Here is a 27,250-nt window from a genome sequence, read left to right as displayed (position 1 = left end):
GAAGAGGAATATTTAATAATTTAGATGTTCTTAGAATATGGAATTATTAAATATGCAAGTCAACACTATAAGGGCAACTACTAAAATAAGTAAGATACCATGTCTGGCTCCTAAAGTAACAGCAGAAGAAAAAAGGAGTATAGAAAATGTTTTCAACACAAGAGAAGGAAGGAAAAGGGAAAAAATAAGCAAAGAATGATAAACATAAGATGAAAAAATAAGAAAGTTAAAAATAAGTTGAAACATTATCATTAGCCTCAGCAACCATAAACATATTAAACATTGACTTTCAAAAAGAGATTATCTGAATGATTTTTTTTTCCAGACAGTCTCATTCTGTCACACAGGTTGGAGTGCAATGGTATGAGCTAGGCTCACTGCAAACTCCAGCCCACCAGGATCAAGCAATTCTTCTGCCTCAGCCTCCCAAGTAGCTGGGATTACAGGCACAGCCCACCACGCCCGGCTAATTTTTGTGTTTTTAGTACAGATAGGGTTTCACTACATTGGTCAGGCTGGTCTCAAACTCCTGACCTCAAGTGATTCACCTGCCTTGGCCTCCCAAAGTGAGAATGAATTTTTTAAAACCCCAAATCAGGCCGGGCGTGGTGGCTAACACCTATAATCCCAACACTTTGGGAGGACGAGGTGGGCAGATCACCTAAGGTCAGGAGTTCAAGATCAGAGACCAGCCTGGTCAACATATTGAAACTCCGTCTCTACTAAAAATACAAAAATCAGCTGAGTATGGTGGTGCACACCTGTGGTCCCAGCTACTTGGGAGGTTGAGGCAGGAGAATTGCATGACCTTAGGAGGCAGAGGTTGCAGTGAGCCGAGAGTGAAACATCATCTCAAAAAAACAGAAAAAAAATTGCACTGAATACACCTAACTTACCAAACATCACAGCTTAGCCTAGCCTAAATTAAATGTGCTCAGAACACATTAGCCTACCATTGGACAAAATCATCGAATACAAAGCCTATTTTTCAATATCTCATGTAATTCATTGAATACTGCACTGAAAGTGAAAAATTGAATGGTTGCATGGTTACTTGAAGTATAGTTTCTACTGAAATGCTTTTAAAGCATTGTAGAGTTGAAAAGTTGTAAGTTGAACCATCATTATCAGTATAGTCAGGGCCATGCTCTCTTGAAGGTGCTAGGAAAGGAATTACTCGATGCCTCTCTTACAGCTTCTGGCAGCTTCAGATGTTCCTCGGCTTGTAGGTGCAACACTCCAAGCCTGTCTTTACGTGGTGTTTTCCCTGTGTGTCTTCACATCATCTTCCTCTGTGTCTATGTCTGTGTCCATATTTCCCTCTTCTTTTAAGGACAACAGTCTTGTTGCATTAGAGGCCCACCCTACTCCACTATGACCTCATCTGAACTTAGCTAATTGCATCTGCAATGACCCTGTTGCCAAATAAAGTCACTTTCTGAAGTACAGGGGATTGAAACTTCAACCTGTCTTTGGGCAGGGGACACAATTTGATGCATAACAGAAGGCATCAGTAAAAATAAGGGCAGAAAAGGCTGAAATAGAAACCAAAGTCATAAAATAGAGTAAATAAATACAAATGAAACTTAGTTTTAAGAAAAAAATCCAGTTTGATTACCCAATCTTTAATAAGACTGATAAACAAAAGAGCACAAATAAACTATATTAGAAATCATAAAGAGATACAATCGCACCCACACATTTACAAAATCACAGATCATTGCAGTATGAAAAAGAATACTTATTTACTTATTTATTATTTTTTGAGATGGAGTCTCATTAGTTACCCAGGCTGGGTGCAGTGGTGCCATCATAACTCACTGAAGCCTCGAACTCCCGGGCTCAAGCAATCTACTTGCCTCAGTCTCCCAAGGAGCTGAAACTACAGGCATGTACCAGCATGCCTGGTCAATTTTTTAAAGTGTTTTTGGAGAGATAGGGTGGGGGACAGGTCTTACTATGTTGCCCCGGCTGGTCTTGAACTCCTGACCTCAAGCCATCCTTCCACTTCAGCCTCTCAAAGTTCTGGGATTATGGATGTATGCCATCATGCCTAACCCATATTTATTTTTAAAGCAAATTCTACATATCTTGGAGGGAATAGCACTTGAGACTATTTTAAAAGCTTGGATGGGTAGGTGATCACGTATCTCTATTTATAATAGCTATGTGTCTTCCCTTAGCTATATTGGATTTTTGTTGTTGTTGTTTTTGTTTTGAGACAGAGTCTGACTCTGTCACCCAGGCTGGAATGCAGTGGCGTGTTCTCGGCTAACTGCAACCTCTGCCTCCCGGGTTCAAGCGATTCTCCTGCTTCAGCCTCCCATATAGCTGGGATTACAGGCACCCGCCACCACGCCCGGCTAATTTTTGTAATTTTAGTAGAAATGGAGTTTCACCGTGTTGGCCAGGCTAGTCTCAAACTCCTGACCTCAGGTGATCTGTCCACCTCACCCTCCCAAAGTGCTGGGATTACAGGCATGAGTCACTGCACCCGGCTATATTGGATCTTATTTTCAGGATTTTAGAGAAAAAAAAGGAAGAACTGAGAAATGTGCCCTTAGCTAGTAGGAAGCTGTGGGGTTAGAAAAACAATTACTAGGAACTTTTAATTCTAACCATTAAGTAAATATTTTAGTATATTTGAACACACAGAGCATATATTTTTACCTACTCAAATGTTTCTATGTGGATATGAAAATATATACACAAGAAAATGATAATGGATCTACTGACATATGCTTTGGTACAGCTGCAAAACGCAAATATTTCTCTATGTATATTCATGTTCACTCCAGAGATAAAGATCGACAAACCTGCTGAGCTGGTATTTTACTTATGCACTATTTTTCTGTCTGCTTTAAGGGACTCCACATTCCACATACGATCTACATTTCATTTTAACTCCCATGTTCTTGGCTTCACTCTTTTCATGTCAGCTTTATCCTTTTAACCACCTGTTTGATAGTGATTTCTCAGCTTCAAATTCTAACTTGCTTTTCTTCCTCCTCAGAAATGTCCTGTAGTTTTATTTATTGTTTCCTGAAGTGTGGCACTTGCTCATAATTTCATGAATGACAGCCTTTTCCCAAAGGGAAGCAAAATAGTAGTTATTCTCCAGCTCCACTTAACAACCATATTTAAATGCAAATACAATCACTTCCATTCTATCTGCTTTGCTTCTCGTATCTGATCTAAACTATCAAGACATTAACAACATCTAGCTTTTGTTTTTTGTGATGATGACTTTTCATTTTTATATACACATTTTTTGGGTTGTTCAAGAATTACATAGTGCCCCGGTACAAGTTATGAGATAGTTGTACTATGGCTACACTTCATTATTAAGTAGACTATTTGATTTCCTCTGCACATATCTATCTATCCCTGTGCTTTTGCTTTTATTGGTCTCCCTGCCTGGAAATTTAGTACTTCTTTGCTTCTGTTACCCAATTGATAAAGAGAGTGAGGCCTGGAGCCTGACTTACCTAAGATCACACAGTTAATTAGGACTAACGGAGCCTAGAGATAATCTCTGGACTCCTGGTCCCCTGGGATTTTTCCACCGCACCCCACTGCTTTCTTCAAGGTTTAATTCAAATAATGCTCATCTAAGAAGTCGTCTTGAAACCTTCAAACAGAAGTAATCTGTCCTTTCTTTCAACAGCTGCATGATTTAATTGCAGCCCCTCAGATGCTTATCACTTTATTTGTTTGTTTGTTTATTTTTGAGACGGAATTTTGGTTTTTTTGCCCATGCTGAAGTGCAATGGCGCGATCTCAGCTCCCTGCAACCTGTGCTTCTTGGGTTCAAGCGATTCTCCTGCCTCAGTCTCCTGAATAGCTGGGATTACAGGCATGTGCTACCATGCCCAGCTAATTTTGTATTTTTAGTAGAGACAGGGTTGCTTATCACTTTTTATTTTGCACTATTGTTATTCATGTACAGGCCTTTATTTCCTCTCTTCATGTCCAGTTATTTGAGGCTTGAACCTGCTTTACTTTTGTGTCTCTCATATCACCTAGCCTTCTTGTATTAACAGGTGCTCAATGTATATTTGTTAAATTAATTAGACCCGTTTCTTATTTTGCACAACTTGTGGTCATGGAAATCACATAATCACATATAAGCCAGACACCCCAGCATGCCATTTGGCTTGGGGAATTCTTTTGAGCCATGCCTTTCTGCCTCTTGCTGAACACTTCTGTGGTTCTAGAACTCCATTGTCTAAGAGAACGTTCTGTAATGATGGAAATGTTTTATATCTGCACTATCCAATATGGTACCACTAGCCACATATGGTGATTGGCCACTTACATGCGCCTAGTGAGACCGAAGAAGTAAAATTTTAATTTTATTGAACTTTAATTAATTTATATTTAAATAGCCACATATGACTAACAGCTGCCATATTGTACAGCATGGTTTTAGGCACCCCATTTTGATAAATTCACTTGTCTCGTCCCATTCAACTTGGTTACATAATTCTAGATGGCCTGCTTAGTGAGAAATGACATTGTTGTCCTCCAGGCTCCAGCCTTCAAGATTCCATGTTTTACAGTCCTCTTTCCCCACTTTTGTCCTCAGGAGAAAGGTGAAATTCTAAAGATTTTCCTAAGCACTCTGATCTCCACCCATCTTTCTTGCTCAGAATCTGACTCTGTTGGTAAAGCACAGGGGTATAAATGTATAATGCCTAGGTGTATGGTGTTTGCTGCTATTTCTTAGATTTTCCTAAACAGATTATAAACTTCTTGAATGTAAGGACCATGCATTCCATATCTTCTGGATCCTCCCGGTTGCTGATTCCACTGCCAGTTATATTGTAAATGTTCTATAAATATTAATCAATTGATTGATTAAAGGTGGAAAAATGGGCTGGGAGCAGTGGCTCACACCTATAATCCCAGCACTTTGGAAGGCCAAGGTGGGTGGGTCACTTGAGGTCAGGATTTCTAGATCAGCCTGGGCAGCATAACGAAACCCAGTCTCTACAAAATTTTTTTAAAAAGTTAACCGGGCATTATGGTGTGTGCCTGTAATCCCTGCTGCTTGGGAGGCTGAGGTTGAGCCCTGAAGGTTGAGGCTGCAGTGAGCTGTGATAGCGCTACTGCATTCCAGCCTAGGTTATAGAGTGAGACCCCGTTTCAAAAAAAAAAAAAAAAAAAAGGAATCTAGTATGAGCAAGAAAGGACAGTATCTGAGAAACAGGGAGAAGGTTGTCAAAATCTTAAGATTTACTTAGCACCCTACAGACTAAAGGACTTTTAGAATTATTTCACTTATTCCCATAATTGTTTCACAAATGCCCTTTTGTATTATTTAGTATTAGTCATCTAAGGAACTCAATTTAAATAATTTTTCAGGCCGGGCGCGGTGGCTCGAGCCTGTAATCCCAGCACTTTGGGAGGCCGAGACGGGCGGATCACGAGGTCAGGAGATCGAGACCATCCTGGCTTAACACAGTGAAACCCCGTCTCTACTAAAAAATACAAAAAACTAGCCGGGCGAGGTGGCGGGCGCCTGTAGTTCCAGCTACTCGGGAGGCTGAGGCAGGAGAATGGCGTGAACACGGGAGGCGGAGCTTGCAGTGAGCTGAGATCCGGCCACTACACTCCAGCCTGGGTGACAGAGCGAGACTCCGTCTCAAAAAAAACAAACAAACTAACTAACTAACTAAATAAATAAATAAAAATAAAGATGGGGTCTCCCTATGTTGCCCAGGCTGATCTTAAACTCCTGGACTCAAGCAATCCTCCCATCTCAGCCTCCCAAAGTTCTGAGATTACAGGTGTGAGCCACCACACCCAGCCTATCAAAGAAACTTTCTGATCATGTTTATGAACTTCATCGTAGATAACTTACTGGGAAATTGAGGAGTTGTTAGGTACCTAAAACAGCACATTTGGTGGAAGTAGGAAAGAATATGTCTGCATATTTGTTTAAAACCTTCTCAAGGTAGGCTCTTGAATGTATATAATGCCATCCTGCTTTTATGGATGAGGTAATAAAAGCAAAGGTGTTAGTGTTGTGGAAAGTATTTTGATTTACTTTTCCTTCTTCCTTTAGCACCCAAATTACACTTGAGCAAGATTGAGCTCCTGTGGGAACCTAGCCTAAGGCAAAATTTCTGCTGACCACACCCTGTGTGAGACCACAGTCAGTCTTTTAGGGGCTCTGGCAGGAGGACTTAGTAAATTCACGATAGCTGCAAAGTTAAAAGGCCCAACCCGGGAATTCTCTGTCCTGTAGAGCCACACTGCCTTCCTGCCTGTGCGCCAACCTTTAGCTCACAGTGCCCAAAATATGAAAAGAAAATTAGGAGCCAGGAGGGAGTTGTCTTTGTGGGACAAGAATTTCAGCTGGCAGTAGTTAATATTTTTCCAGCTATTTTGACATGCATTATATAAGGGAACCAATTCCAAGACAAAACAAAAAATAAAATGCTATTGACTCTCGAAGTGCAAACATAGGGTAAATTAGAGCTGACTTTTCTTTTTAACTTTTTATTTACAAAGGATGGATTTAAGTAATTTCTCTTTTTATTTATTTCCATAAAGTCGCAAATCTAGTATATTATTTCCCTTACTGTTTATTCATTTTTATTTCTGCTAATTTTCATATGTTTAAAATATGTTTTCAATAGGCTGACAATACTTATGGATCATATGCACACATGCTTATGTATAATAAATCACTTTTATGGGACCTATCAAATCTGGCATTCTTTGTAGCCCACAGTGGTTCACATTTTCAAGGCTTTTCACCCTGTTTTAAACTGCAACTTAACACTCACAAAATAGGTTGTTCAAAGGTAAAGGTTCTGCTTACAGGCACTTGCCTTTGACTAAATACATCTAGAGTAAGTCCTGAATAAAATGGAGGAAATAACCTCTGTCTCATCTCCATTTATATCAGGACTAATGAAGAAAATGCACTTCGTAGTCTGTACCAATGCTGCCCAGTGTAGAAATAACATAGGTTACATGAATATGGTAATTTTTTTTGTTTTGTTTTCGAAACAGTGTCTTGCTCTGTCGCCCAGGCTGGAGTGCAGTGGCGTGATCTCGGCTCACTGCAACCTCTGCCTCCCGGGTTCAAGTGATTCTCCTGTCTCAGCCTTCTGAGTAGCAGGGATTACAGTCGCCCGCCAACACACCCGGCTGATTTTTGTATTCTTAGTACAGATGGGGTTTTGTCATGTTGGCCAGGCTGGTCTCAAACTCCTGGCCTCAAGTGATCCACCTGCCTTGGCCTCCCAAAGTGCAAGCATGCACTGCTGCACCTGGCCCACTGATTTATTTTCTATCGCTATAGTGCTTCCTTTTCCAGAATGTTATATAAACAGAATCTAATGATATGAGTCTTTCTGGTTCTTTCACTTACCATGATGCATTTGAGATGCATTCCTGTTGGAGTGCCTTTCAATTGTCCTTTCCCTTTTCTTACTGAGCAGTACTCCTTGGTATGGATGTACCACAGTTAGTACATCCCTTCCCCCAGTGAAGGACATTTAGGTTGTGATATGGTTTGGATTTGTGTCCCTGCCCAAATTTCACATCGAAAGTAATCCACAGTGTTAGAGAAGGAGCCTAGTAGGTAGTGATTGGATCATGGGGCAGATTTACCCCTTGCTGTTCTCAAGATAGTGAATGAGTTCTGGTTGCTTAAAAGTGTGTGGCACCTCCTCCTTCTGTCTCTTCCTCCTGCTCCAGCCACATAGGATGTGCTTGCTTCCCCTTTGCCTTCCATCGTGTTTGAAAGTTTCCTGAAGCCTCTGCAGCCATGCTACCTAAACAGAACCGTGAGCCAATTAAGCCTCTTTTCTTGATAAATTACCCAGTCTCAGGTAGTTCTTTCTAGCAGTGTGAGAATGGACTATCCAGTGTTTGATGATTACAAATAGAACTGCTGTAAACATTCATATACAGGTTTTTGAGGGGACATAAATTTTCACTTCTTTTAGGGTAAATACTCAAGAGTGGTATCAAGGTTTTTTGTTTTTGTTTTTGTTTTTTTGAGACAGGGTCTCAGTCCGTCGCCCAGGCTGGACTGCAGTGGCACAACCTTGCTCACTGCAACCTTCCACCTTCCAGGTGCAGGCGATTCTTGTGCCTCAGCTTCCCGAGTAACTGGGATTACAGGCACGTGCCATCACACCCAGCAAATTTTTGTGTTTTTAGTAGAGATAGGGTTTTGCCTTGTTGGCCAGGCTGGTCTCAAACTCCTGGCCTCAGGTGATCTGCCTGCCTCAGCCTCCTAAAATGCTGGGATTACAGGCGTGACCATCACACCTGGCCTGATATCAAGGTTTTAAGGTATATGTTTATAAAAAATTCCCAAATTATTTTCCAAAGTAGTTGTACCATTTTATATTCCCATCAACAATGTATGAGAGATCCAGTTTCTCCACAATCTCACCAACATTCATATTATCATTGTTCTGTATTTTAGCTCTTCTACAAGATGTATAGGAGATTGTGCTTTTAATTTGCAATTCTCTAATGACTAATGATGTCAAACATCTTCTCATATGCTTTTTTTGCTATCCATATACTTTCTTTAGTGAAATATCCAAGTCTTTTGCTCTCTCTCTATATATATTTGTTGTTGTTGTTGTTGTTGTTGTTTGCGATAGGGTCTCTCCCTGTCACCCAGGCTCCCAGGCTGGAATGCAGTGGCACAATCTCAGCTCAGTGCAACCTGTGCTTCCCAGGCTCAAGTGATCCTCCTACCTCAGCCTCCCAAGTAGCTGGGACCACAGGCATGTGTCATCATGTTCAGCTGATCTTTTAATTTTTTGTAAAGACGAGGTCTCACTGTATTATCTAGGCTAGTCTCAAACTCCTGGGCTCAAATAAGCCTCCCACCTTGGCCTCCCAAAGTGCTGAGATTATGGGCAAGAGCCATGGTGCCTGACCACTATTTTCTAATTTGATTTTTTTCTAACTGTAGAGTTTAGAAAGGTGTTTTTTGTTTTTGTTTTTGTTTTTTTAGAAAATGCATATATGTCCTTTGTTGGATATGTGATTTGAAAATATTTTCTCTCAGTGTATGCCTTTTATGCTTTAAAAAATAAACTTTATTTTGTAGAGCAGTTTTAGCTCAGCAAAATTGAGTGGAAGGTACAGAGATTTCCCATATAAACCTGCCCCTACACATGCATAGCTTCTCCCAGTGCATTTCCACACCTTCCATTGTAGTGGTGCATTTGTTACAACTGATCAACCTACACTGACACATCATTCTCACCCAAAGTCCTGCATGTACTTTAGGGTTCACTCTCGGTGTCCTACATTCTATGGGACTGGACAAAGAGACAATGACATGTATCTGCCATTATAGTGTTATGTAAAGTATTCCACTGCCCTAAAAATCCTCTGTTTTCTATTTACTTACCCCTCCCTCCCCACCAACCCCTAGCCACCAATGATCTTTTTACTGTCTTCATAATTTTGCCTTTTCCAAAATGTCACATAGTTGGAATTAGACAGCATACATCCTCTCAGATTGGCTTCTTTCACTTAGTGACATGCACTTAACTTTCCTCCATGTCTTTTCATGGTTTGTTAGCTCGTTTCCATCTAGTGCTGAATAACATCCCATTGTCTAGATGTACCAGTTTATTTATCCATTCACCTACTGAAGTACATCTTAGTTGCTTCTGAATTTTGGTAACTATGAAAAAATCAACTCCCGTGTGCAGGTTTTGTGTAGACACAATTTTTTTTTTAAACTCACTAGGGTAAATACCAAGGAGTGTGAATTCTGGATTGTATGTTAAGAGTATGTTGAGATTTTTGTTTTGTTTTGTTTTGTTTTGTTTTTTGAGATGGAGTCTGGCTTTGTCACCCAGGCTGGAGTGCAGTGGTGTGATCTCAGGTCACTGCAACCTCCACCTCCTGGGTTAAAGCGATTCTCTGCCTCAGTCTCTTGAATAGCTGGGACTACAGGCGTGCGCCACCATGCCTGGCTCATTTTCATATTTTTAGTGGAGATGGAGTTTCACCATATTGGCCAGGCTGGTCTTGAACTCCTGACCTCATGATCTGCCCACCTCGGCCTCCCAAAGTGCTGGGATTACAGGCATGAGCCACCACACCTGGCCAAGTATGTTGAGTTTTGTAAGAAACTGCGAAAATGTCTTCCAAAGTGTCTAAGCTATTTTGCATTCATATCAGCAAAGAGTGAGTGTTTCTGCTGCTCCACATCCTCATCAGTATTTGGCGTTGTTAGTGTTCTGAGTTTTGGCCATTCTAATAGATGTGCAGTAGTGTCTTGTTTTAATCTGCATTTCCTGATGAGGTATGATGCTGAGATTTTCATGTGCTTATTTGCTGTCTCTGTATCTTCTTTTGTGGGGTGTTTGTTAAGATCTTTGGCCCAGTTTTAAATTGGGTTGTTTGTTTTCTTGCTGTTGCTTTTTAAGAGTTATTTTTATCTTTTGGATTACAGCCTTTTATCAGATACTGATTTTGCAAATATTTTCTCCCCATCTGTGGCTTAGCTTTTCCTTCCCTTGACAGTATGTTTCAAAATTTTTAATATTAGTGAAGTCCAGTTTATTGGTTCTTTCTTTCATGGTTCTTTCTTTCTTTCTTCGATGTTTTATCTAAAAAGTCATTTCCAATCCCAAAGTCTTCAGATTTTCTCATATGTTATCTTCTAGAAATTTAAATTTTTGTGTTTTATATTTAGATCCGTGATCCATTTTGAGTTAATTTTTGTGTAGGGTGTAAGGTCTTTGTCTAGATACATTTTTTTACATGTTGATGTCCAGTTACTCCAGCACCGTTTGTTGAAAAGATTTTTTTTTCCCATTGCATTGCCTTTGCTACTTTGTCAATGACAAATTAGTATTGCATTGAATTTATAGATAAAGTTAGGAAAAACTGACATCATGACAACATTGAGTCTTCCTCTCCATTAATGCAGACTGTCTCTCCATTTATTTAATTCTTTGATTTCTTTCAACAGAGTTTTGTAGTTTTCCTCATATAGATCTCATATATGTTTCATTAGATTTATACCTAATCGTTGCATTTTTGGGGTGCTAATGTAAATGGTATTGTGTTTTTATTTTCAAATTCCACTTATTTGCAGGTATAGAGGAAAAAGATTTACTTTTGTGTATTAACCTTGTACCCTGCAACCTTGTTATAATTGCATATCAATTCCAGGAGTTATTTTATTTATTTTTTTAATTTTTTATTTATTATTTATTTATTTTTATTTATTTATTTTTAGATGGAGTTTTGCTCTTGCTGCCCAGGCTGGAGTGCAGTGGCGTGATCTCGGCTCACCACAACCTCCACCTCCCGGTTTCAAGTGATTCTCCTGCCTCAGTCTCCTGAGTAGTTGGAATTAGAGACATGTGCCACCACACTCACCTAATTTTGTATTTTCAGTAGAGATGGGGTTTGCCCATATTGGTCAGTCTGGTCTTGAACTCTCAACCTCAGGTGATCTGCCTGCTTCGGCCTCCCAATTATTTGTTTGTTTTAAGAGGTAAGGTCTCTGGCCAGGTGCAGTGGTTCACACCTGTAATCCCAGCACTTTGGGAGGTCAAAGCGGGTGGATCACAAGGTCAGGAGATCAAGACCATCCTGGCTAACACGGTGAAACCCCGTCTCTTCTAAAAATACAAAACCAAAATTAACTGGGCTTGGGGGCGGGCACCTGTAGTCCCAGCTACTTGGGAGGCTGAGGCAGGAGAATGATGTGAACCCAGGAGAGGGAGCTTGCAGTGAGCCGAGATCGCACCACTGCACTCCAGCTTGGGTGACAGAGCGAGACACCATCTCAAAAAAAAAAAAGGTAAGATCTCATTATGTTGCCCAGGCTGGCCTCAAACTCCTGGGCTCAAGTGATCCTCCCAACTCAGCCTCCCAAGTAGCTGGAATTACAGGCATGAGCCACCACGTCTGGCTAATTCCAAGAGTTTGGGGGCAGTTCTTTCAGATTTCCTACATAGGCAATCATGTCATCTACAACAAAGACAGTTTCATTTCTTCCTTCCTATCACTCCACTTTTTATTTTCTTTCCTTGTCTTATTGCATTAGCTAGGACTTCCAGTATGATGTTGAAAAGGGATAGTATGGCTAGGTACAGTGGCTCATGCCTGTAATTTCAGCACTTTGGGAGACTGAGACAGGAGGATCACTTGAGCCCAGGAGTCCAAGACTGACCTGGGAATGGGAGACCCATCTTTCCAAAAAAAGCTTTTAAAATTAGCTGGGCACAGTGTTGCATGCCTGTGGTCCTAGCTACTTGGGAGGCTGAGATGAAAGGATCACTTGAGTCCCGGAGGTTGAGGCTGCAGTGGACTGTGTTCACACCACTGCACTTTTGCCTGGATGACAGAGCAAGACCCTGTGAAAGAAAGACAGACAGACAGACAGGAAGGAAGGAAGGAGGGAATAAAGGAAAGAAGGAGAGAAAGGGAGGGAGGGAGGGAAGGAAAGAAAGAAAAACGAAGGAGAAAGAAAGAAACCAATGAACGATAGGTGAACAGACATCTTTGTATTGGTCGTGATCTTAGTGGGGAAGCTTTATTTTCTCACCATTAAGTATTATGTTCGTTGTTTTTTGTTTTGTTTTTTTTTAATAGTCCCTGTGAAGGGACTTGAGGACATTCCTGTGTGTTCCTAGTTTACTGAGAGTTTTTATCATGAACAGGTGTTGGATTTTATCTAATGCTTTTGCTATATCTATTGATATGATAATGTTAGTTTCATTCTTTACCTTGTTGAGATGATAGATTACATTAGTTGATTTTAGTTGAATTTTTTAAATGTTGAGTCATCCTTGTACACCTGAGTTAAATTCCACCTGGTCATAATGTATAATTACCTTTCTACACTGCTGAATTTGATTTGCTAATATTTTGTTAAGGATTTTTGTTATCTGTGTTCCTGAGAGATGCTGGTCTGTAGTTTTCTTTTCTTATAATGTCTTTTCTGATTTTGGTTTAGGGTGATACTGGCTTCGCAGTGTGATTTAAGAAGTATTCCCTCTGCTTCTGTCTTCTGAAAAAGATTGTAAAGAATTCGTATAATTTCTTCCTTAAATATTTGGTCACCCATTTACTTTTAATCTACATACGTCTTTATATTTAAAGTGGATTTCTTATAGACATTATATAGTTGGATCTTGTTCTTTGACCTACACAGACAATCTCTGTCTTTTAATTGGCGTATTTGTACCACTGATCTTCAAAGTGATCGTTGATATAGTTGGATTAAGATTTGCCATAGGCTGGGTGCCATGGCTCATGCCTATAATCCCAGCACTTTGGGAGGCCGAGGCGGGCAGATCACGAGGTCAGGAGATTGAGACCATCCTGGCCAACATGGTGAAACCCCGTCTCTACTAAAAATATAAAAATTAGGTGGGCATGGTGGCGTGTGCCAGTAATCCCAGCTAATCGGGAGACTGAGGCAGGAGAATCGCTTGAACCAGGGAGTCAGAGGTTGCAGTGAGCCAAGATCGCGCCACTGTACTCCAGCCTGGCGACAGAGTGAAGCTGTCTCAAAAAAAAAAAAAAAAAAAAAAAAAGATTTGACATGTTAGTTACTGTTTTCTACTTGTTGCCCTTTTCTTTGTTCCTACTTTTGTCTTTTATGGTTACAATCAAGTATTTTATAAAATGATTTCATTTTCTCTCCTTTCTTAGCATATCAGTTATTTTTTACTTGTCTTAGTGTTTGCCCTAGAGTTTGCAATTATTAATTTACCACTAACCTAAGTTCACCTTCAAATAAAAGTATACTGCTTCACAAATAGTGAGAGTAGTTTATAACAAAATAATCTGAATTCCTTCTTCCTGTTCCTTGTATTGTTGCTATCATTCATTTCATTTATATATAAGCATCAACACACACACAAACACACACTCACTCACACATACCCACATACATCCATACTTGAATACTTTGTTGCCATTATTCTTTGGACAAATGGTTATTGGTTAGATCAATTAAGAATAAGAAAAATAAGGTTTTTTTCAACCTTCATGTATTTCTTCTCTGATGCTCTTTCTTTCTTTCTGCAGACCTGAATTTCTGACTTATACCGTTTTCCATCACACTGAATAACATTTTAAAATATTTCTTGCAGAACAGGTCAACTGGCAATAAATTCCCTCAATTTTCATTTGTATGAAAAATCTTTATTTTTTTCTTCACTTTTGAAGGATCATTTCGCAGGGGACAGAATTCTAGTTTGATTTTTTTCCTCTCAACAGTTTAAGTATTTCACTTTACTCTCTTTTTTCTTTCATGGTTTCTGAGGAGAAGTCAGATATAATTCCTATCTTTGCTTCTGTATAGGTAAGGTGTTTATTGCTTCTGGTTTTGTTGGAGATTTTAAAATTCGTATTTAATTTTCTGAGGTTTCAATATGGTATGTCTAGGTGTTTTTTTCTTTGTTTTTTTTTGTTGTTGTTGTTGTTTTGTTTTGCACTATCCTGCTTGCTGTTCCCTGAGTTTCCTGGATCTGCGGTGTCTGACATTAATTTGGGAGAAATTATCAGTCAATATTGCTTCAAATATATCTTTTTGTTATCCTTCCAGTGTTCTTATTATGCATACATTAAACCTTTTCTAGTTCCCCACAGCCCTTGGGTGTTCTTTTCTTTCTTTCTTTTCCCAGACATTTTTCTCTTTGCTTTTCAATTTTGAGGTGAAAACTCAAAACTGCCTTGAGATGACCTCAAGCTCAGAGATTTTCCTCAGCCATATTTAGGACTAATAAGCCTATCAAAGGCATTTTTCATTTCTGTTACAGTGTTTTTTATCTCCAGCATTTCTTTTTAATTCTTCACTAATACTGCCCTCTCTCTGCTTACATTTCCTATCTGTCCTTGCATGCTATCTACTTTATCCATTAGAGTTCTTAGCCTATGTATCATATTTGTGTTAAATTCCCAGTGTGATCATTCCAGCATCTCTGCTGTATCTGTCTAGTTCTGAATCTTGCTCTGTTTCTTCTATTATTTTTGCTTTTTAGTATGCCTTGTAATTTTATCTTCTTCTTCTTCTTTTTTTTTTTTTTTTTGAGACGGAGTCTTGCTCTGTCTCCCAGGCAAGGCAGTAGTGCAGTGGTACGATCTAGGCTCACTGCAACTTCCGCCTCCCAAGTTCAAATGATTCTCCTGCTTCAGCCTCCCGAATAGCGGAGACTACAGGCATTAGCCACTATGTCTGGTTAATTTTTTTGTATTTTTAGTAGAGATAGGATTTCAGCATGTTGGCCAGGCTGGTCTCTAACTCCTGAGCTCAAGTAATCTGCCCACCTTGGCCTCCCGAGGTGCTGGGATTACAGGCATGGCCTTGTAAGTTTATCTTGATAGCCAGACATGATGTACCGTTTAAAGGGAACAGTGATAAATAGACCTTTAGTCATGTAGTCGTAAGGTGTGAAAAGAAAGGAAGTTCCCTGTAAGTGGTGGGGGACTACTTCTCTGTAGTCCTAAGATTAGGTCTTCTGGTGAGCCTGTGCCCATGGACTGACTGTGAACTTTACAAGTGTTGGTTAGTGTTTTTCCTTCCCTGCCTTAGTTGGACAGAATGGCCAGAGTGGGCTGAAGTTGAGTGTTGAGTATTTCCCTTCCCCCAGGACAATTAGGTTCTGATTAAACCCCAGGAGGTTAGGGGTCCTTAGCATGGTCTTGAGGGCAAACCTTGCTAAGAAGTACAGAATGCTTTGGTGTATTTCAAAATGATTTATTTTTCCCTACACTTACCAAGAGAATGAGGGAATTTTTGTCCGATATTCACTGTGAGAATCTTGTCAAGCTCCTGGAGGTAAAATTCACAAAAGTGTCCCACACCCCACTGGCCGTATCTCCTGGAGTTTTTGACTCAGAGACTTGTCCACACTAAGCCTCCAGCAATTTGCCAATTATAGTTCAAATTTTCCTTCCCAAAGCTGGTTCCTGCTCATTGGTTTTTTCATTTCATTCATTTTTCAGTTTGTTCAGCTTTTTACTTGTTTGGATGGAGTGACGACTTCCAAGTTCCTTACATGCCTGACCGATGGTGCCTTTTCTTTTAATCCTCTAAACAATGTTTCTCAGAATGGAAGGAGAAATTCTTAATTTTTATGAAATCTAATTTTCCCATTTTTTCTTTTATGGATCAAGCTTCTATGTATTGTATCTAAGACATTTTTGCCTAACTCAAGGTCACAATGATTTTAATTTTTCTTCTCTCAGAGTACTCTTTTTAAAGTGTAAATCAGATCACATCACTCCCTTGCTTAGAATTCTCTAAGGGCTTTCCCTCACATTTAGAATAAAATCTAAACTCCTAATCCAGGGCTACAAAGTGCTGCATGATCTTGCCTTCGGCTTCTTCTTTGACCTCAACTCCCTGCCCCTTTCTCCCTCATTCACTCTGCTTCAGCCACATTTGTTTTCTTGCCGCTCCACACACCCTCCTTGGAGTCTTTGTACTTGCTGCTACCTCTGCCTGGATTACTCTCCTCTCAGATCTTCACATTGCTCACTCCTCAGTCCTTAAATACCAACCACCCTCTTGGCAAAGCTCCCTTAACAAGCCTATGTAAAATAGGACCCTTCTTTTATTTGCAATTCTGTTATCCATTTTTATTTTTGTCATGGCATTAATCACTATCGGTAATTACTTATTTATTGCATTACTTGAGGATTTTTTTTTTTTTTTTTGCTAATTTGTGCTACTAAAATGTACATTCTTTAGAGCAAGGCATTTTTGTCTTGTTACTTTATTCCCCAAGCCAAGAACAAAATGTGGCACAGAGCAGATGCGCAATAAATATATGTTGAAAAAATGAATTATACCCTACTGAAAACCACACCTCATATACTGAGAAACTCAAAATATGAATCTTGGGATAAGGGTGAGAGTGAGATTTGAATGGGGTGGGGTTTGTTTTGAAGCAGAAGAAGAAAGGAAGTTTTCAGTGGGACTCCCTGAAGAGAGAAAGCCTGCCGACAGGGGCCCAGCCACTTCCCAAGAATGAGTGACCTATGATTCCCTGACCTCAACAGTGTCCAAGCACAGGCCTTCAGCAGTGGAAGCCCATTGCCTTGTACCCTCTGAGAGTTTCTCTCAGGTCCTTAAATTACTTTAATTTTAGGCACACTTTGTGCTTCAAATTTCATTGCCTCCAACTTAATTATTGGCACGGACAAAGTCTTCCAATCCATAATTAAAGACAAAAAGGTTTTAATTAGTACTGGCAGATGAACAGGCATATAGCTTCACGTAAAAAATGGAGGGTCCACATACCTCATGTTTATGGTCAGTTGATTTTGCAAGGGGATGAAACAATTTAATGGGGGAAGAATATTCTTTTCAACAAATGGTGCTGAGATAATTCACAGGCACCAGAATGAAATTGAACCCCTATGTCAAACCATTCACAAAAATTAACTCAAAATCGATCATAGACCTGAATGTAAGAGCTAACAGTTTACAACTGTTAGAAGAATGCATAGTGGTAAATCTTTATGACCTTGGGTTAGGCAATGCTTTCTCACATATGACACCAAAGCACAAATGTCAGAAATAAAATAGATAAATTGAACTCATTAAAATGAAAAACTTTTGTACTTCAAAGGACAAATCGGGAGATTGAAAAGATAACCCACAGAATGGGAGAAAATTTTTGCAAATCAAATATCCAATAAGAAACTTGTATTCAAAATAGCCAGGCATGGTGGCTCATGCCTGTAATCCCAGCACTCTGGGAGGCCGAGGTGACAGATAGCCTGAGGTCAGGAGTTCTAGACCAGCCTGGCCAACATGACAAAACCCCGTGTCTACTAAAACTACAAAAATTAGCTGGGTGTGGTGGCATGTGCCTGTAGACCCAGCTACTCAAGAGGCTGAGGCAAGAGAATTGCTTGAACCCAGGAGGCAGAGGTTGCAGTGAGCCGAGATCGTGCCACTGCACTCCAGCCTGGGAGACAGAGTGAGACTCCAGCTCGAAACAAACAAACAAAAACAAAAACAAACGCAAAATATATGAAGAACTCTTACAACTCAAAAATAAAAAGACCTATAACTCAATTTAAAAACAGGCAAAGGATTCACAGACATTTCTCTAAACAAAATATACAAATGGCCAATAAGCATATGAAAAGATGCTAAAAATTATAAGTCATTAGGGAGATGAAAATAAAAATGAAGTACCCACCAGAATGGCTGTAATCAAATAGATGGACTATAACACGTGTCAGTGAGGATGAGAAGAAATTGGAACCCTCAAATGTTGCCAGCAGGAACATAAAATGGAGCAGCTGCTTTGGAAAAGGTTAAACATAGAGTTACTATGTAACCCGGCAATTCCATGGCTAGCAGTTCTACCCAAGAGAAATAAAAACACATGTCCACACAAAAACTTGTACATGAATGTTCAAAGCAGCATTATTAATAATAGCCAAAAATTAGAAACAACGCAAATAGTCATCAGTTGATGAATGAATAAACAAAATATGGGATACCCATACAATGGAATATTATTTGGTCATAAAAAGTGAATGTGGTATTGACACATGCTACAATGTGGATGGGTCTTAGAAACATTACATGAAGTGAAAGAAGCCAGTCACAAAAGGCCATATATTTATGATTCCATTTATGTGAAATCTTCAAGACAGGCAATCTATAGAGAAAGTAGATTACTGGTTGCCTAGGGCTGAGCGGGGAGTAATGGGGTCCTAAGAATGTGGTAGCTAAAGGGTATGGGGTTTCTTTCTGCAGGGGACAAAAATTATAAAATTAGATTGTGATGGTAGATGTATAACTCTGTAAACTTACTAAAAACCATTTAGTTGTATACTTTATTTATTTATTTATTTATTTATTTTGGAGACAGAATATTGCTCTATCCCCTAGGCTGGAGTGCAGTGGCATGATCTTGGCTCACTACAATCTCTGCCTCCCAGGTTCAAGTGATTCTCATGCCTCGGCCTCCTGAGTAGCTGGGATTACAGGTATGCACCACCATACCTGGCTAATTTTTGTATTTTTAGTAGAGCTAGGGTTTCACTATGTTGGCCAGGCTGGTCTCAAACTCCTGACCTCAAGTGATCCTTCTGCTTCAGCCTTCCAAAGTGCTGGGATTACATGTGTGAGCCACAGTGCCCTGCATGACTTGTATACTTTAAATGGGTAAATTGTGTAGTGTATTAATTACATCCCAATAAGACTAATAAAAAAGATATATAATTAGAAATACTCATTTTAGTATCACTTTAGTATCATGTTCCTCCACCACTTGCTTTTCAGCTTCTTTGCGCTACATGTGTAGATGCCAAGCTAGAGAAAACAAAATGCTTCCCTTAAGCACCTTGACTCACAGTTAAGTGAAGATGCCATTCACCGAAATAGATCAACTGAAACTCAAACAAAGCAATGCAGGAGCCCAGAAGGCAGAACAAGTTACTATGTCCAAGGTATTAGAGAGGACTCTTCAGAGGAGATGTGTTTAAACTAAAATATGATGGACAAGTAGAAGTTTGCTACACAATGAAAGAGAAATCCAGCCTGGTCAACATGGCAAAATTCCATCTCTACAAAAAGTACAAAATTTACCCAGGCATGGTGGTGCACACCTGTAGTCCCAGCTACTTGGGAGGCTGAGGTGGGAGGATTACTTGAGCTTGGGAGGTTGAGGCTGCAGTGAGTTGAGATCACACCACTGCACTCCAGCCTGGGTGACAGAGTGAGACCCTATCTCAAAAAAAGAGAAAGAAAAGAAAAGAAAAAGGAAAAGAAAGAAGAAAAATTAAAAAGAGAGCAAGAGAGCAAGAAGAGAGGAAGGAAGGAAGGAAGGAAGGAAGGAAGGAAGGAAGGAAGGAAGGAAGGAAGGAAGGAAGGAAGGAAGGAAGGAAGGAAGGAAGGAAGGAAAAGAAAAGAAAGAAAGAGGAAAAGGAAAAGAAAAAAGAAAAGGAAAGAAGGCAGGGAGAATTCCAGGTTCAGGGAACAGTGCATGTGAAGGCACAAAACCAGAGGAAAGCCTGGAGTGTTCAGACAATAGTAAATTGATTTGGCAAAAGGGTGGGTTGGCTGGGGGAATGGTGAGGGATTAGGCAAAATGATAGGCAAACCTACCCTGAAGGACTTTACATGCCCTTTTGAGAAATCCCAGCTTTTCCCTTAGAGGCAAAGGGGAGCCAGTGAAAGACAATCAGCTTCTCAAAAGGAGGGTAACTCTGCAAACAGTGCAGGACGGCATGCTGCTTTACGCCAATTTTTTTTTTTTTTTTTGAGGCAGAGTCTCGCTATTTCACTCAGGCTAGAGTGTAATGGTGCAATCTTGGCTCACGGCAACCTTCGCCTCCCAGGTTCAAGCGATTCTCCTGCCTCAGCCTCCTGAGTAGCTGAGATGACAGGTTAGTAGTGTAGTGTAGCCACTACACTCGGCTAATTTTTGTATTTTTAGTAGAGATAGGGTTTCGCCATGTCAGCCAGGCTGGCCTCAAGTGATCTGCCCTCCTAGGCCTCCCAAAGTGCTGGAATAACAGGCGTGAGCCATGTGCCTGGCCTGCTACTTTTTCTACTGTCTTCTTCTTTCTGCAAATCCCTCCACTCATGCAGCACTGGCCTTTATTAACTTTAATTGTGCACATTCTGGAAGCAGATGTTACCCATGCAGATATTTTGTCTAATTCAGCCACTCATGTGGGAATAAGCTACACAAGATGACATGTGCCAGCACAGGTACATTTACTTCCTAAAGATCAACATGACCAAACTGCTTAGTTTAAAAAAATCATTTACAGATTAATTAATTAAGGTATTAACATAGTATCTTTAGGGGATGAAGTAAAAAAGTGGCCCCTGGTGGTCTAGCTTAGGCTTGAACATAGATATGCTGTGTGACCTTGGCAAAGTCATTGCATCTTTCTAGCTTCAATCTCATCTTCTATAAGATTAAATGGATGGAAATGAAATCAGTGATCCTGGAACTTACCTAATGACAAGCATCTCCTGGAGTTCTTGCTCCTACTCCAGACCCACTGGATCAGTATTTCCGGGGGAGGGCCCTTGAGAATTTTACGTTTAACAAGTGCTTTCTAAGGTTTCTCCCAGGTGCTGTAATCCCAGCATTTTGGGAGGCTGAGGTGGGAGGACTGCTTGAGGCCATGAGTTCAAGACCAGCCTGGGGAATATAGTGAGACCCTGTCTCTATTAAAAAAATTAAAAAATAAAATTAGCCAAGTGTGGTGGTGCACACCTGTAGTTCCAACTACTCAGGAATCTGAAGCAGGAGGATCACTTGAGCCCAGGAACTTGAGACTGCCATGATCTATGATCACACCACTGCATTCCAGCCTGGGCGACAGAGTGAGACCCTGTCTCTAAAAATTAAAAAAAGAAAAAAAGGAGAATTCCTCCCAGCTCTGATTCCATCTTTCAGTAATGCTGGCTTACAGCAGGGCAGAAGCCTGACTGAACTGAAGATTCCCTAGATGCCGCAGCTGGAGTGCTACTGCCGGGATGTTTGTTGGAGGTGGAGGGTGAAAGTATGTATAAGGGTGGCCATTTATATACTGAAAGTGTGTGACAGTGTCATGGCCCCAAGAAGAAGCGACAAAGCAGTGGCTCCTCCATTTCTACCTTGCCTCCTTCTGCTAACCCCAGACATCCCCCTTCGGGGAAATGGGCACTGGAGCATAGAAGGAAAGACTTCTGAAGTAATGAGGAATGTTTTCTAAATGATGGTGTTGTGCTTTGAAGAAGCAGTGAAAACAGTGATGTCATTCAGTATTCTTCTTCCAAAGAGAGAGGCTGTTCTTTTGGTATTTCAGTTCATTTAGAATGGTGTCACTCATTAGGGTCTCCCAAAGGCTCTATTCAAAATAGCGTCTTTAAGTACCCACTTGAGTGCCATGAAGCCATTAAAATAGGCATCATTTCCATTCCATCTAAGCTTTCCATCAGGGTGGACAAACATGTTGAAGGGCAGACAAACAGAGATGCACAACATTGAGAGAAACATAAACAAATGGAGACCCTACCCAGCAAATAAACACAATGTTAAATATTTACATTCTGAACGGGGATTATTACTTGTTCTTATGTTCTGGGTTAAGATGGTTGGAGCCAGGCCAGGGTACATGATTCACTACCCTGTGCAAACAGAGATTGGATTATTCCTCCTCTCCTTTCATCCTGTCTCCAAATTTGAGGTTTTAAAAATGCATTCAATAAACGTTTATTAAATTTCTTCTATTTTCTAAGAGTTACATACCAAGGATACAAAAAATAAGACACATTTCTGCCTTCTGGGGGCTTGGCAATGACAAAAATTAGGAAAATGCAAGAAGAACTTTTCATTAAGAAAGTATTAGGGACCCTTCCTATGAATGTAAGACCCAAACTCCAAATAAACATGTAAATGTGTAGATTGCCATCTAAATCAACTTGGCCTCCAAGTTTTACCCAGGATTAGTTAAAAGCCCAAGTTAGTTTATTCCCTTGGAATTGCCTTAATTGTCTTATTTTAAATTAATTGAATTCTTTTTTGTGGATCAGATGAGGTCATCTCATTTTGACTGGAAGCTGTTTTCTCATCTCTCTATTTGTGGGAAGCAGCAAGCCTAAGTAGATCAGCCTTGTGGCTTGTATCCATGTGGATGTGGATGGCTAATGTCACCCTTTCAGGCATTTTCAGATATGAAAGATTCTGGATACAGTTCTGTCAGGAGAGTCTCTGAGTCCATGTTCAAATTTTCTGACTTAAGAGATTCATCTCTTAGCAACAGCTCAGTTGCTAGTGTATTGGTTCCTCTGAAGATCTGTTATGAAAATAGTTAATGAGCCAGGGCAGATACAGTGGACCTGGAATCATCAAAACATTTCCCAAGGACATAACGACTTCCACAAACCAACATTTTCACACCACCTTTTATACCAATGTGCTCACAGCAAGAAGCTGCCTACTGAAGATTGGGTATATTTGGTCAAGGGTATAATGTAAATCTCTTCCACATGTTGGCTGAGCACTTATAGGGCTATCACTTGGTTTTCTGAGATGTAATTTGGTTTCATTTGCTATCTTAATCCTAGATTTGCTTCATACCCAGTAATAAATTGGATCTTATGCCAGCTTTGTCCAAAGGTCTTCCGTAACCCCTCCAAGATGGGTAAGATATTCTTCTCTGAGCTCCCAAAATACCCTTTGCATTTTACTACCACCGCTTTTCCCTCATTTTTAAAATTTTTGTTTTGAGACAGGTCTCACTCTGTTGCCCAGGCTGGAATGCAGTGGTGTGATCATAGTTCACTGCAGCCTCGACCTCCCGGGCTCAAATGATCCTGCCACCTCAGCCTCCCGAGTAGCTGGGACTACAGGCATGTGCCACCATGCCCTGCTAATTTTTGTATTTTTAGTAGAGACAGGGCTTCACCATGTTGCCCAGGCTGCTTTCTTTATTTTCTAATGTTGAAATTTGGCAGACTTTTTTCCCTTTGCTACAGGATGAGAAATACTTGTAGTAAGAGAATAATCTACACAAACACACACACACACACACACACACACACACACACAGAGAGAGAGAGAGAGAGAGAGAGAGAGAGAGAGAGAGAGAGACTATGACATCTAGCTGGTTACAGTTGAAACAATGATTCTGACACTGAAAAGGAATTCAATACGCAACTGGCAGACATTTGCCCCTGAACAGTGTGTATGTTACTGTCAAGTCAAAACTGAAGAAGGAGGAACAAGGCTTATTTCTTGAAAGGAGGTGGTTCTAGTGAGTAAAAATAATTCCTCAGGGAGTCCCATGAAAATGGCAGGGGTTTCATCCAAAAAGTCAATTATCAGGACAAGTTAAAGCAGAGCAGAAGAATTATCAGACCCTTTACCAGGCCTGCCTGTGCACGGTTAAGGTATAATTTAACACAGAGCAATGTATATTTTCTTGTTATAGAATACGAAGTTGTCTTTGCTTGCTGATTGTCTGCATTTCTGTTTTAGATTTAAAAATTGAGAGCTTCCCTTGGCTGCTTCTGAACCAGTGGACTGCTCAGCGGGATTGCGGAAGGAGGTGAGATTCTACCCAGGGTGACTGTCTGTCCTCCAATCTACTATTCTCAGACTCTGCTGATCTCAGATCTCGAGTCATTCTTGCCACTTTTTACTAATAAATACTAATAAAAACACGCTGACCTTGTGCATGTTTCCGGCCACCGGGTGACCCAGCCTGCCCCTGTTCCACTTACTGAATGCTGCTCAGAAACCACAGTGGATTTGCTGCAGAGGGCCTCGGCTATGACGCAGAGAAAATGGTCTTATTTCCTTACATGATTAATGCCAAGGCATGGCTTGGTAAAAAGAGGATTATGCCAGACCAATGTTATTTCCTTTTGTGCTAAAGGGGCAGGGTATATGGTGGTGGGTGGTGGAGGGTGGAGGGTTGAGGGTACAGGGTGGGGCAAGTGAATCAGCCCATGTGAATAGAAATAAAGCAGTTGATTCTGTGTCACATGATAGTCTAAGCAAGGAGCTGAGATACTGGTAATACTAGTAGCCTATTGAAAACTCCTCAACAGTGATTATCAGTGGTTTCTTATCAACCCAAGGACACCCTTAAGGATTGTTCTTTATCACCAACTTAGATGAAAATATTAAAAGTGTTCACTAAATTTGGAGAGGGCACTCATTTGCAGGGAGTGGATTATATCAATTTGATTGTTTATTTCAATATGACTTTGAAACATCAGAAAATGTGTCCATTAATAGCAAAATTTGCTTTTAATCTCAACAGAGACAAATGCACATTGAAAGCTTTAGAAATTAGAAATATAGACTCAAGATGGCATTAGGCTGAAGAGCCATAAATGCAGAAGAAAGTGCTTCCAGTCAGAGTGGACCACAAATACAATGAGTTAGCAATGTAGTAATATAATTAAAACAATTCCTTGTGACTCAAGGATAAATTAAAGAAAGTATGCCATGCAAAGACAAGAAATAATCTCTTCATGGTGTTTAGAATTATGAGCAGTTGGAGTTTATTTTTTATGATTTCATTTTTTAAAAAGCAAATATTCTATAGAAATACAATAACAGTGATAATAAGGATGACAAAGAGAAGAAGGACGAAAGTATAATAACTCTTCATATTTGAGATGTTGCTGAGGCCCTGGTTTCAGTGTCTGTTACCTGAGATAGCATCATTGGATCTTAAATATTATTTTGGGGGCTTTTCGACGGGATCAAATTTTACAACTTTGGAACTCAGTTTTACTGAATAATGAAAAAATAGGTAAGCTGATCAGCTAAAATTAGCCACTAATTATTTGCAAAGCACTCCTCTATCAGGTTCTCCTCATGCTTGTCCTACTTTTCTTTGTCCCTAGCTGAAAACAGAAAAAAAAAAAAATGTAGAGACCATTTATCTTGTTAAACAACTGCAGAGTCACAGCAGCACTTTCTGGCCTGAAATTCAGGCTTCTTTGGTATTGATTCTAAACAATTGACTCTTGACTAAATGCTCTTGACTAAAATGCTAAGCCATAAATAAGGAAGGTAGTAAACCTGAGGTTCTCCACTAACATATCTGGCAATTAGATACTCCCAGGATTGCTGGGCTTAGGAACAAACTCAGTAGAACTGAGCTGGCGTGGGTGAGAGGTGCCTTTTCTGGCTTCTCTGGTGCCCTGTGCTTCCCTCCCCTGTGCAGTTCAGGACACTTTCATATTGTACTTTTCTGCTCACAAGATTATGTTCCAGATCAGTGTTTCTTAAATATCACTGTGCATTCAAGTCACCTGGGGCCCTTGTTCAAATGCAACTCCTGAGTCAATAGGTTTGAGGTGGGACCTGAGAGTTTCTGGTGTGCACCTGGGAGATGTCAAGGCTGTGAGTCTGGTGGCCTGCACTTGATTGAGTAGTAAGGCCAACTCCTTGAAAGCCAGAGGGAAAGTCCCTAGCTCTTTTTTTCTTTTCTTCTTTTTTAACTTACGATTGAAGTATAACATATATGCAGAAATGTGCACAAATTATGAAAGGTCAATGTATTTTCAAAAAGTAAACACATCTGTGTAACCAGCCCTTGTATCAAAAATTAGAATATCGGCCGGGCACGGTGGCTCATGCCTGTAATCCCAGCACTTTGGGAGGCTGAGGCAGGCAGATCACTTGAGGCCAGGAGTTTGGGACCAGCCTGGTCCACATGGCTCTAAAAATACAAAAATTAGCTGGGTATGGTGGCGCGCACCTGTAATTCCAGCTACCTGGAGACTGAGGCATGAGAATCACTTGAACTTAGGAGGCAGAGGTTGCAGTGAGCCAAGATCACAGCACTGCACTCCAGCCTGGGTGGAAGAGTGAGACTCTGTCTCAAAAAATATAAAAAATTAAAATAAAATAAAATAAAAAATTAGAATATTACCAGCACCTGGAACCCTTCTTGTGCCTCATCCAGTCATGACTTTTCCCCAAAGGTAAATGGAATCTGACCTCCTTCACTTTTGCTGTTACCAGCAATACTCCAATGAACACACTTGTGCATGTCCCTTCATTCACGTGTGCATGCATTTCTCAGGTAGATACCTAGACCCATTCTGATTTTAATGGTAAGATGATACTCCACAGAAACATTAGTGCCTTGTATTTATATGAGAACAATACAAGTTGGTCTTTGGATGGCTTTTGTCTATGGTATCAAAGACTGACGAATGATTGGTAAATGCTAGTAATAGCCTCCTTAAATTATTTTGCATTTTGTTTTTGTTTTTGAGACAGGGTCTTGCTATGTTGCCCAGGCTGGAATGCAGTTGTGGGATTGAAGCTCACTGTAACCTCGAACTGGGCTCAAGCAATCCTGCCACCTCAGCCTCCCAAGCAGCTAGGACCACAGGCTGAAGCCACTACACCTGGCTACATTGTTTCTTAAGGAGCTAAAACAGAATAACTGTGCTCAGTGCCCCTCTGATGCCTGAAATGTTTGTTCTTTACACAAAGTCCGAATTTAGAACCTATGACCCTAGGATTTTTTTTTTTTTTTTTGACACAGAATCTTGCTCTGTCACCCAGGCTAGAGTACAGTGGTGCAATCTTGTCTCACTGCAACCTCCACCTCCTGGGTTCAAGCCATTCTTCCTGCCTCAGCCTCCCAAGTAGCTAGGATAATAGGCATGTGCCACCACACCCAGCTAATATTTGTATTTTTTTAGTACAGCCAGGGTTTTGCCATGTTGGCCAGGCTGGTCTTGAACTCCTAACTTCAGGTGATCCGCCCACCTTGG

At 40.4% G+C, this 27,250-nt stretch overlaps 1 pseudogene; it reads left to right on the top strand.

The window, feature by feature from the left end:
- The window catches only part of LOC698398 (nuclear ubiquitous casein and cyclin-dependent kinase substrate 1-like), a 102,159-nt pseudogene that overhangs the window by 27,087 nt on the left and 47,822 nt on the right, over window positions 1-27,250 (top strand).

This window comes from Macaca mulatta, chromosome 1 (genome assembly GCF_049350105.2).
Source record: "Macaca mulatta isolate MMU2019108-1 chromosome 1, T2T-MMU8v2.0, whole genome shotgun sequence".
Taxonomy (NCBI): domain Eukaryota; kingdom Metazoa; phylum Chordata; class Mammalia; order Primates; family Cercopithecidae; genus Macaca; species Macaca mulatta.
This window is presented reverse-complemented; position numbering and strand designations above follow the sequence as displayed.